The sequence below is a fragment of the Orycteropus afer genome, unplaced genomic scaffold, assembly GCF_000298275.1.
Source record: "Orycteropus afer afer isolate SDZICR_OR568_19922 unplaced genomic scaffold, OryAfe1.0 scaffold00210, whole genome shotgun sequence".
Taxonomy (NCBI): Eukaryota; Metazoa; Chordata; class Mammalia; order Tubulidentata; family Orycteropodidae; genus Orycteropus; species Orycteropus afer.
Genome location: NW_006921797.1, coordinates 1,788,776 through 1,800,274, shown reverse-complemented (window position 1 = coordinate 1,800,274; position 11,499 = coordinate 1,788,776).

Genomic DNA, 11,499 nt, shown 5'->3' with positions numbered 1-11,499 from the left:
ACTTGACTGCTAACCAGAAGGCTGGCAGTTCAAACCCACCAGCCACTCCTCGGAAGGAAGGTTGGGCAATCTACTTCCATAGTGATACCGCCTCGGAAACCCAAAGAGGGGTGGCTATGAGTCAGGTCCAACTTGATGGCACATAACAACAACAACAGCAATGCCTAGGATATCAAACTTTATGCATTCCATTTCATTTTTGACAACTTCCAATTTTCCTAGATTCATACTTCATACATTCCATGCTCCAATTATTAATGGATTTGTAGCTGTTTCTCCTTAATTTGAGTCATGACACTTCAGCAAATGGAGGTCCCAAAAGCTTTACTTTATCCATATCATTAAAGTTGGTTCTACTTTGATGACACAGCTCTTTCCCCATTGTTTTTGGAGTGCCTTCCAACCTAAGGGGCTCATCTTCTGCCACTATATTGGACAATGTTTAGAGGCTATTCATAAAGTTGTCCAGTAATGTATCAGTGTTTCTTTGCTGTTCATCAGGTTTTCCCTGGCCAATTCTTTGAGAGGTTTCCAACAGCTAAGGGTTTTGCATATATGCCATTTATTATGTTCAGGAATTTCCCTTCTATTCCTATTTTATTGAGAGTTCTTACAAGGAATGGGTGTTGAATTTTATCAACTGCTGTTTCTGCATTGATGGATAGGATTATGCGGTTACTTTTCTTTGCTTTATTTACATAGTACATTAAGTTCATTATTTTTCTAATGCTGATCCATTCTTCCATATCTGGTATGAATACCACTTGGTCATTATGTATTATTTTCTTTATATGTTGTTGGAGTCTATTGGTTAGGATTTTGTTGAAGATTTTTGCATCTGTACTCATGAGGGATGTAGTTTTCCTCTCTAGTAGGGTCTTGGCCTGGTTTTGGTATTAAGGTTGTGCTTGCTTCATAGAATGAATCTGGGAGTATTTCATCCTTTTCTGTGTTCTGGAATAGTTTGAATAAGATAGGTATCAGCTCTTCTCTGGATGTCTGATAGAATTCTCCACTGAAGCCTTTTGGGCCAGGGTTTTTTTTTCCTGGAGAGTTTTGTTGTTGTTGTTTTATAGGTGCTTCTACTACCAAATACAAGACAAGTTGTGCATCAATAAGAGTAATAATTCCAGACAGATAAAACACAATAAATATGTTTAAAGTTGTGCATTCAGTATAATATCAAAACAAAAAAATTCTAATCAGTTACTTGTGCAGGACAATAGGATACCAATCAATTATTCTGAAAACTGGTAAAGAAATTAAAAATCAAGAATTTATCCTCCCTTTCTGGATTGCTGTGTAATCAAACAGTAGGTAAAGAGAAGCTTCACTTTTAAGACATATTCTAGCTGATAAGAGAAAGAGGAATGATTTAATCACAATATCACCATTTTGCAACCATAATGAATTATTGGATCTAGCCATTGAGTATCAATGTCTGGTAACAGCACAAAACTAAAGATAACCAAACATTTTGTGGGTACTAGTCAAAGAATGGGAGCTCTGGTAGCATAGTGCCTAAGGCACTTGACTGCTAACCAGAAAGCTGGCGGTTCAAACCCACCAGCCACTCCTCAGAAGGAAGGTTGGACAATCCTACTTCCGTAGTGATACTGCCTCAGAAACCCAAGGAGGGGTAGCTATGAGTCGGGGCCGACTCGACGGCAAATAACAACAACAACAACAGTCAAAGAATACCATACTACTTATGAAATGGTCCTGTTTTAAAAAAAAAAATTGAGCTGGAATATAATCAAAGCAGCTTATAAGAAATACAGAGGGTAAGGAACACACCAGACTACACTATAAGGAGGCAGTCAACAACCAAACTACAGGACAAATGACCTGATTTCTTCAACAATTAAATTACACAGAAAAGGGGGAACAAGAAATGAAGGAGGAATCTGTAGTGGTTAGGTTTTTGTTTTTGTTTTCTCTTAAAAGATTTTAAGACACTGGCAAACTAAACTATAATGGTTAAGAATGCATGCTTGGGTGTTGAAACATTAATAAATAAATAAATAAATAAAAGGATTGATTACCAAAAAATTCAGGATAATGATTATGTTTCAAAGGGAGGCATGGGAACTAAGCTGTGATTGGGAGAAGGCATGTGGAGAGTTGCTGGGTGACTGGCAAAGTTCTATTTCTTGACTGGGATGGTGGTCGAGAAAGTTACAATAATTCATTCAGTTGGCACAGTGGTTAAGACCTTGGTTGATAATGGAATTATCAGTGGTTCTAACCCACCCAGCAGTTCTGTGGGAAAAAGAGCTGGTGATCTGCTCCCATAAAGATTAAACAAACAAGCAAAAAAAAAAAAAAGAAAGAAAAACTGATGTATAGTAACCCTATAGGACAGAGTAGAACTGCCTCATAGGGTTTCGAAGGCTGTAAACCTTTCAGACAAACACATCTTTCTCCTCATGAACACCTGGTAGATTCAAACCACCTATCTTTCAGTGCTACCAAGGCTCCTTTTCAGAAAGTTAACCACCTAGGAAACCCTATGGGGCCGTTCTCCCTGTCCTATTGGGTCACTGTGAGTCAGAATAATGAATGTGCACAACAGCATGTCATGTTTTACAATAAATACACCTTTAAAATTGAAGAAACTACATAACAGATCCTCAATGTAGAAAATGCAGAAATGTATAAAGTAAAAATTTAGACTTTCCACAGTCACACCAAGCATTTTAAATTGTAACATTTACTTTCAGACTTTTATCCACACATTTGAAAATTCCTATTTTTAGTGAAACTGAATTATAGTATATATGTACCATTTTTCCACTTATAAGTATTCTCAATAAATAATCCCAGGAAATGATGCTTTTAATGACTCTATAATACTTTATCCGATGTACATAATATAATCAAAATGTTCACTTACTGGACTTTGAGAATCTTCCAGTTTTTCACTAAAATAAATATCACTCCATTGATAATCACCTTTGTTTATGTATCTTGATCTGAAGTTCTAATTAATTTAATTATTATGAATATGTTATTAGAATATGAAATTACTAGATCAAAGAGAATTAACACTTTTAACACTTTTGCAAAATTTCCTTCCTGACATATAGACCCATTCAACGTACTCACTAGCACTGACTGTGATCATCTCATTGTTCATACAACAACACTGCATATTGCAATTTTTTCTTCTTTGCAATTTGGTAGACACCAAAATAGAAGGCTGTCATTATTATTCATTAATTATTTCATTTTTACAGTTATTTTTTGAGAATTTTCTGATCTCATCCTTTATCATTTCTCTTTTGGTGAGTGATCTCTTGTTGATTATGTAAGTACTATTGAGACAGTTAACTTGTCATTTCATGTTAAAAATATTTCTTCTAGTTTGTCATTTATTTAATAATATTTTTTACTTATAAAACTTTTGCTCATCCTTTGGGTTTCAGTTTTTATGGTATGTCTTCTGTGAAGCCTCCTCTAACCACCAAGTCACAGCTACGAGTCTCTCCTAAGTACATCTATGGTAAGTTCCCTGTACTTCACTTCACAGATTCAAGAACTAAACAAACATAATTCCCTGGCTCTGTGTTAAACAATATTGAAACCAAATATACTTTCACATCTTTGTGTTAAATGATTCTGAGATCAAGCAAACTCTCCTGTACCTATGTTAAGCAAAACTGGAAAAAAAAAAAAAAAAAAAACTAGTTACTTGTTCCAGGAAATACAAGGTTGAACAATCACTTCCCTAGTGATACCGCTTCAGAAACCCAAGGTTGCTATGAGTCAGATCTGACTGGACGGTAGTGCGTTTGGTTTTGGTTTGGTAAAAGAAACAATTCAGGAGCCTATGAAAAGAGCTACTTGTAAAACTAAAAAAAAGCTTGTACTTTCATTACTCAAGGTGTCCTACAGAGGAGCCCACATACCAAGGAACAGAAGCTTCCTGCCAATAGCTATGTGAGTGAGCTTGGAAGAAAATCTTCCAGCCCTGTTGAGCCTTCAGATAATTACAGCCCCAGCTGACATCTTGACAGCAACCTCATGAGAGGCCCTAAGCCAGAGCCACCCAGCTTAACCACTTCCAGATTCCTAATCACAGAGATTATGTGAGATAATTGCTTATTGTTTTAAGCTGATATATTTTTAATGCAACGTTAATGAATAATAGAAGGCCTTTATGTGTAGCTAAGGTTATGTGTCAACTTGGCTGGGCCTGGTTCTGAGTGGCTGGGCAGCTGGTTGTAGTTTTCCTGCGTGATGAGACTGGTGATCAACTCCACGGTGGAATCTGCAGCAAGCAGCTGTGTAGCTGCTTTGTGATGTGGTCTGCTTCCAGTATGTAAAGAGAAGCTGTGGGAATGGTCTGCAGCTTTTTGGTATGCTTGGACCCTGTATATAGCCAAGTCTTCATTTAGCAGCCTGCCACATTTCCTGCTGATCTTGGGACGGTTTCTGGACTTGAACTAGTGGCCTGCTGTGTCGTTTGGTAATCTTGAAACTGTCCCACTTTATTTGTAGACCTTGGGCTTGTTATCCTCAGCACCCAGAAGCTGCCTGAGTAAAGAGACACTTTTAGCTACAGTGGGCCAGGAGCAAGAGGGAAAGCTGAAGCCCAGAGTTGAAGGGCTTTCACCCAGGCCCTAGAGCTGGCACTTTGAACTCAGACTTGTAGCCTCCTAAACTGTGAGAGAATAAATTCCTGTTTATTAAGATGACCATTTGTAGTATTTTCTGTTAAAGTGGCACAAAGTAACCAAAATAGAATATGGTAGGTACTAAGAGAGTGTGATGCTGCTCTGACAGATATTTAAAATGTGGAAACAGGAGTGGAGTTTGTCCTTGACTTGAGACCCCGACAGAGAGACCCCAACAGACAGACTCCAACAGAGAGGCAGCAGCAACAGAGCTGAAGACTGGCATGAGGCAGCTACAGCCTTACCAGCCCACGGAGGAGAAAGCTGAGTATCTTTTGGATGCAAGATTCCTGGTAGAGTGGGTTGCCTTCAGGTATTAATTGGTAGAAGCTGAGAGACCAACGAAATGGGAAGCAGAGCTGTCTCAGCCTTAAAGTGTAGGAGCATGGCCTTTTGGGGGTAGAACTACCACAGTCTCCTAGGTTTCAAAGAGTCAGACCTTCACCAACTTGGTTCTGGAGTGTGGGGCCGGTTGTTCATGTAGGCAAGTGGCATGAGGCTATAGCCACTGCCCAAAAGTGAGGGGGTAGAGCTGCCATGCCCAAGAGGTAGAGAACAGGGCCTGCCAAGCCAAGGGAATGAGGTCACTACTCAGATGAACTAGGGGACTAGAGCCACCCAATGAAGGAGATCTGTACAGGTGCCAAGTTGACAAGCAGTGGAATTGTGGTAGTTAAGGTTATGTGTCAACTTGTCTGGGCCTAGCCCTGAGTGGCTGAGCAGCTGGTTGCAGTAATTAACCATGATGGCACTGGCAATCAGCTCATGATGGAATCTGCCATGAGCAGCTGAATAGCTACTTTAGGGATGTGGTCTGCTTCCAATATATAAGGAGAAGCTTTGGAAATGGTCTGTAGCTCGTTAGCATGCCTGGACCCTGCATACAGCCAAGTCTTCATTGAGCAGACTACCATGTTTTCCTGCCAATCTTGAGACTATGTCTGGACTTGAACTAGTGGTCTGCTGCGTTGTTTGGTAATATTGGGACTGTGCCACTTTATTTGTCAACCTTGGATGTGTTAGCCTCAGCAGCCAGCCACTGCCTGAGTGAAGCAATACCTCTAGTTCCACTGGACTGAGAATAAGAGGTGGAGCTGAAGCCCAATGTCCAGGGGCTTTCACCCAGTCCCTAGAGCTGGCACTTTGAACTTAGACTTCTAGCCTCCAAAACTATAAGAGAATAAATGCCTATTTGTTAAGACCACACACCTGTGGTATCTTCTATTAGAGTGGCATGAAGTAACCAAAACACTTTATTATCTATTTTATTCTTTAAACTATGTATATAGATTATGCTGATAAAAATAAAAATACTTTAAAATATATATCTCATTACTCTTGTTTTTCAATTTTCTTTTCCTAGTCTTTGCCATTTATACTTTCTGATTGATTTTAGAATCATATTGTCAAATTCACCAAGAAAAATTCCCTTTGGAATTTTAATTCAAATTTCATCAAACCTATATATTAATTTGAGGAGAAGTGAAAATTTTACAATTTTGTAAAAAAGATGACCTAATATCATCTTCCTTCTCTCAACCTGCGTGTCTTCTCTGCCAATTCTCAAAAATATTGGAGTGAATTTTTGTTTTAATAATATGTTGCCTATATATAGACCGGGAGCTCTGGTAGCATAGTGCCTAAGGCATTTGACTGCTAACCAGAAGGCTGGCGGTTCAAACCCACCAGCCACTCCCCGGAAGGAAGGTTGGGCAATCCTACTTCCGTAGTGATACTGCCTCGGAAACCCAAGAGGGGTCGCTATGAGTTGGGGCCGACTCGATGGCAAATAACAACAACAACAACAATATATAGACCAGTTAACTTCCAACTGTTTCTTTTCCATTGACATTACTAATATAAACTTAATTTCATACACCCATTATGACAAATAAAGTCAAGCCCTTCTTTCTCCTGGACCTTCACTCTTGCAGTCACTATACTCTTTTGGAGAAATATCTACTCATTATGCATCATTATATTCATATCTGCACCATTTTGTGTATATGTCCATCAGAGCTATCTAATAATAGTGAAACAGATACAGATGACAAACATTTAAGGTTGGAAAGGAAGGACACTGTTCTGGTTACCTAGTGCCGCTCTGACAAGAAATATACCACAAATGGGATGGTCTTAACAAATAGGAGTTTATTCTTACAGTTTGGAGGCTTTAAATCCAAGTTCAAATTGCCAGGCTCTAGGAGCTGGGTGAAAGCCCCTCAACCTTGGGGTCCAGCTCTGCTTCCTGCTCCCGGCCCACTGGAGCTAGAGGCATTTCTTCACTCAAACAGCTGCTGGTTGCTGAGACTGAGAAGCCCCAAGGCTGACAAGTAAACGGCACAGTCCTGATGTTACCAAACCACATGGCAGGCCATTAACTTAAGTCCATTGGAAATTCCAAGGTCGGCAGAGCATAGCAGGCTGCTGAGCAACGACATGGCTACATGCAGGGTCCAAGAGTGCCATAGGCTAGAGACCATTCTCAAAGCTTCTCCTTATATACAGGAAGCAGACTACATACCCAAAGGCAGCTATTAAGCTGCTAATAGTAAATTCTACCAGCCACTTCTCAGAAGGAAGATGGGGCAATCTACTTCCATAGTGATACTGCCTTGGAAACCCAAGGAGGGGTCTCTATGAGTTGGGTCTGACTCGATGGCACATAACAACAACAACAACTATGATGGAATTGATCACCAGTCTCATCATGGGGAATACTACATCCAGTTGCCCAGCCACTCAACCAGGCCTAGCCAAGTCAACACACAAACATAACCATCACAGACACTAACTTGTAATAAGAGCCTATGACATCAGGAACTTCACCCCTTTTTTTATGTAATTTTCATGTTTCCAGTGAGGTAGATATTATTTTATCCATTTTACAGATGAAAGAAATGAGTCTGAAATGTTATGTTATTGTCCAAAGTCATATTACCCTTCTCTCCTAGTATAGATTCTTTCTGAACCTCAGTTCCTTAATCTGAAAAATAGAGATATTAAGATCATTTCATAAGATTGTTAGACTAAGAAATAATATACAGTTGATCCTCATTATTCACAGTAGTTATGTTCTATGAAGTAGCTGTAAGGGGGAGGATCTGAGACAGGCAGAAGGTAGCAGGACCCAAAGCATTAACTAAAAACACAAGCTGCAAAACTAACTGCTGTAACTAAAAGCCAAACCTCATCCTGAAACCATAGGGTACAGAAGTAACCACACAGCCTACCCAGTTCTGTGCCTTGCAATCTTGCAAAATCTTTTTGCAGGTGTTTGTTGGCAATCTAATGCTCTACAAGCATGCACAGATTGCCATGAAGATTGATATATGACCTTCCTGGGGTGGTGGTGTAGGAGCTCTGGTGATGTAGGGCCTAAGGCATTTGACTGCTAACCAGGTTGGCAGATCAAACCCACTAGCCACTCCTCAGAAGGAAATTGGACAATCTACGTCCATAGTGATACCTCCTCAGAAACCCAAGGATGGGTCGCTATGAGTTGGCTCCGACTCAACAGCAGTGAATTTGTTTTTCTCTTTTTTTTCGGGGGGGGGGTGGTATTGAGGCACAGACACTGATCAGGAGTTGAACCAGTGCCTCAAGAGATGGTGCATGTGTGACATCCCAAAATAAGTCATGTCAAGTATCCCAGCAACCTTTGCAATTCATGCCATGTATCCCAGAAACCCCACAACTCCTGCACGCGCACCCAATTTCCATAGTGCCACCTCTTTCTAGGAAACTACCACCCCTTCTCAGAAAATTCCCACCTGTTTCAAACTCCATAAAAACCCCAGCAAATCTTTGCTTGGGGAGACAAAAGCTAGCATTGCTTAGTCCCTCTTTGTCTCCACTCATGAGCTGCTTTCTCTTTCTCTTAATAAAAGCTTTGTTCATGTGGAAAATCTAAACTTCTCCTGGTCATTCTTGGTCAATAGAAGGCAAGAAACTGATGGGGCTGACCCCTGACAGAGAAGGCCTCCCTGGAATAGATTCACAATGGAAGACTGGGCCGACACCTTAGTCAGACTCTATAACAAAGACTTGAGAAACCAAGTGAAATAGATACAGATGACAAACCTGGAACCCAGAGCTTCAAAGGAAAGGAAAAAGAAGTAGCTATAATACCAATAAGAAGAGACTAAGTAAAAAAAAGTGAATAAGGAACAGTAAAATGCCAACTGGCATAGCATGGCCATTTTGAATTTTTGCAAGCAATGTTCTGATAAGAGCAGAAACCAGATAACCACCTCCGCTCACCTAGGGCTGCACCAGCACCCACATCAGTAATTGACAACCAGAGAAATGTGACTATCCCTCCCTTACCTTGTACAACCTCCCAGTGACCAGATGTGTGACCATCCCCACCCACACAGCAGCTGGTGAAACCCTTCCATTGACAGTACTGTACCACTTTTTTTTTTATCTTTCCTCTTAGTTCTTCACTCCCTCACCCTTTTCCTTTTGTTTTCTCTTTTCCTTCCTTTCTTTTTGTTGTTGTTGTTATTGTTTTGTTTGGGTTTTTTGTTCCTCTTCCTTTACCCTTTTTCTTTCCTTTTTTTGGATCCTGCAATGCAAACACCTCTCCCTCCACCACACACACAGCTGCATCCACCCCCACCCCAACCCCAGTCAGAGGTGTGTACTCCAAGAGAATGAGGACTGCATTCTCTTGCAGCCATGTTTGGTGGCTAGCACTTTCACAAGTACTATGCTACTATTATTTCTTCTTTTTTTTTTAACTTTTTGCTTTTCCTTATTTTTCCATTTTTCCTTCTTCTTAGTTCTTTTCTCTTCCCTCCTTGTTTTTCTCTTCCTTCTTTTCTTTTTTTCTTTCTCAACTCCCCTTTTGTTTTTTGATCTTGTGGCATGAGTGCTCATCCCTGTGTTCAGCAGTGCCCACCCCCGCCCTGCCATAGACAGTGGAGCACACTCTCCCAAAGCAGAACATTGGCACCAACTTTTTTTCTTTCATTTATTCCTCTTTTCCCTTTTTCTTTGTCCTTCCCTCTAAATTAGTCCTTAATCCCCCTTGTGTATTTCTTTTTCTTTTTCTTTTCTTCTTTCTTCTTCCTTGTTCCCCCCTATTTTTCTTTTTCTTTTTTATCTATTTGAGCAGATGCCCCACCCCTGCATCATCCTGTGTACAGTAGCACCCTCCCCTGACCCTCAATATTCAGTGATGCACACATCTATGGGATGAGCACCACATTTCCACAGAAGTCATGTTTGGCAGCTGGCACTTACAGCAGTACTCTGCCACATTTGGTTTTTCTTCTTCTACTATCTCACTTTTTTTCTCTTTTTCTTTCTTCTTAGCTCTTACCTCTTCCTCACCATTGTTTTTGTCTTTTTTTCTTCCTCTTCTCCACCTGCTTTTTTTTTTTTTTCTTTCTGTCTTTTCTCAGCAGTCAGGAGCAAGCTACTCTATCCAGACATAACTACCACTTCTTTTGCTCCACCCATTGTGTAAGTGTCATCACCAGCTCCTATGCAACTGGACCAATGACAAACAGAAAACAATACCTGTCCAGCTGCCCTCAGCTGCTCTGCACAATTAGCAATTAGAGACTCACCCCCAAACTAACACTCACTACCAACTCCATCCAGAGACAGGTGATGAGCACACAAGTGCTGCCAAACTACTGACTAGAGTAACAGGCCAGCCCTATTGTTCAGATATATTTTTTAAAAAAATCAAAGTAGAGAAAGCCAACATAAAATCAACAAATTAAAACAATTATACTGACTTCCAGTAAGATGGAGGAATAGGCAGACAAGTGGCACAGACTCTCTTCAACAAAGAAAAGAAAAACTAATTGACAGAGATACAGAATATAATCATGGAGCCCTGAGCTTTGAAAAGAACTGTACAGAAGTGGAATAGGCACCAACTAGTGGAAAACCTGAACAAAAACAGTGAGTACAGAGACAGTTAGAGCTGCAGACTATCAGCTACTGTGACAGGACCAACAGCTTGAATATGTCCAAATGGTGTTGGGACCTGAAAATTGACCTAAAGATTAGCCTGGTCACTAAAGGCTGCAGAGACAACTGCACTGGTGACCTATGACTAGGAAGGGAAACAGCAAGGAGGGAGACAACCTGAGCTGTTGACTTTCTGCTGTCTGGAAGGCACAGCCATTTTTATTGTTTACACGTGGCAGACATTTTGGATATCTAAAGTGACCAAGGGTGCAGCCATTTTGAATGTTTACAAGTGACAACCATTTTGGATTTTAAAGTGAGGCATTCTCATTTGGATTCCAGGGATCTAAGAACAGGTTCTGTTTGCCAAGGTTGGCAGGGACACACAACAGGCTGACAACAGGAAAGGAGACAAGTGGTGAGTATATAAGTGCTGTCAACTAGTGAATAGAGGACCACAGCACGGTACCCTGCTTGCATAATAACATACAAATAAAACAAAGAAAATGAAAAGAGCGGGCAAGTTGCTCCAACATACAGGCACCAATTAAATATAAATACAAAAACGTCACAATGCCTCAGAGACAACTGAGCATCACAGTCCACACAAAGAAGCAAGATAAAGCAGGAGAAACAAGGGACCAAGATACAGACCCAAAACACATCCCTGAGGAAGACACAGGAACTCCCTGATAAGGAATTCAAAAGAATTATATTTAGGTATCTTCAATGAATTGAGAGGCAGATCAAGGAAAACACTGACAAAATGGAGGAAACCACAGAGAAAATCCTAGAACAATTTTAAAAGACAACACAAGAACAAAATAACAAAATAAAAGAAAAATTAGAAATGATACAAAATCTACACACAGAAATCCAGAAGATTAAT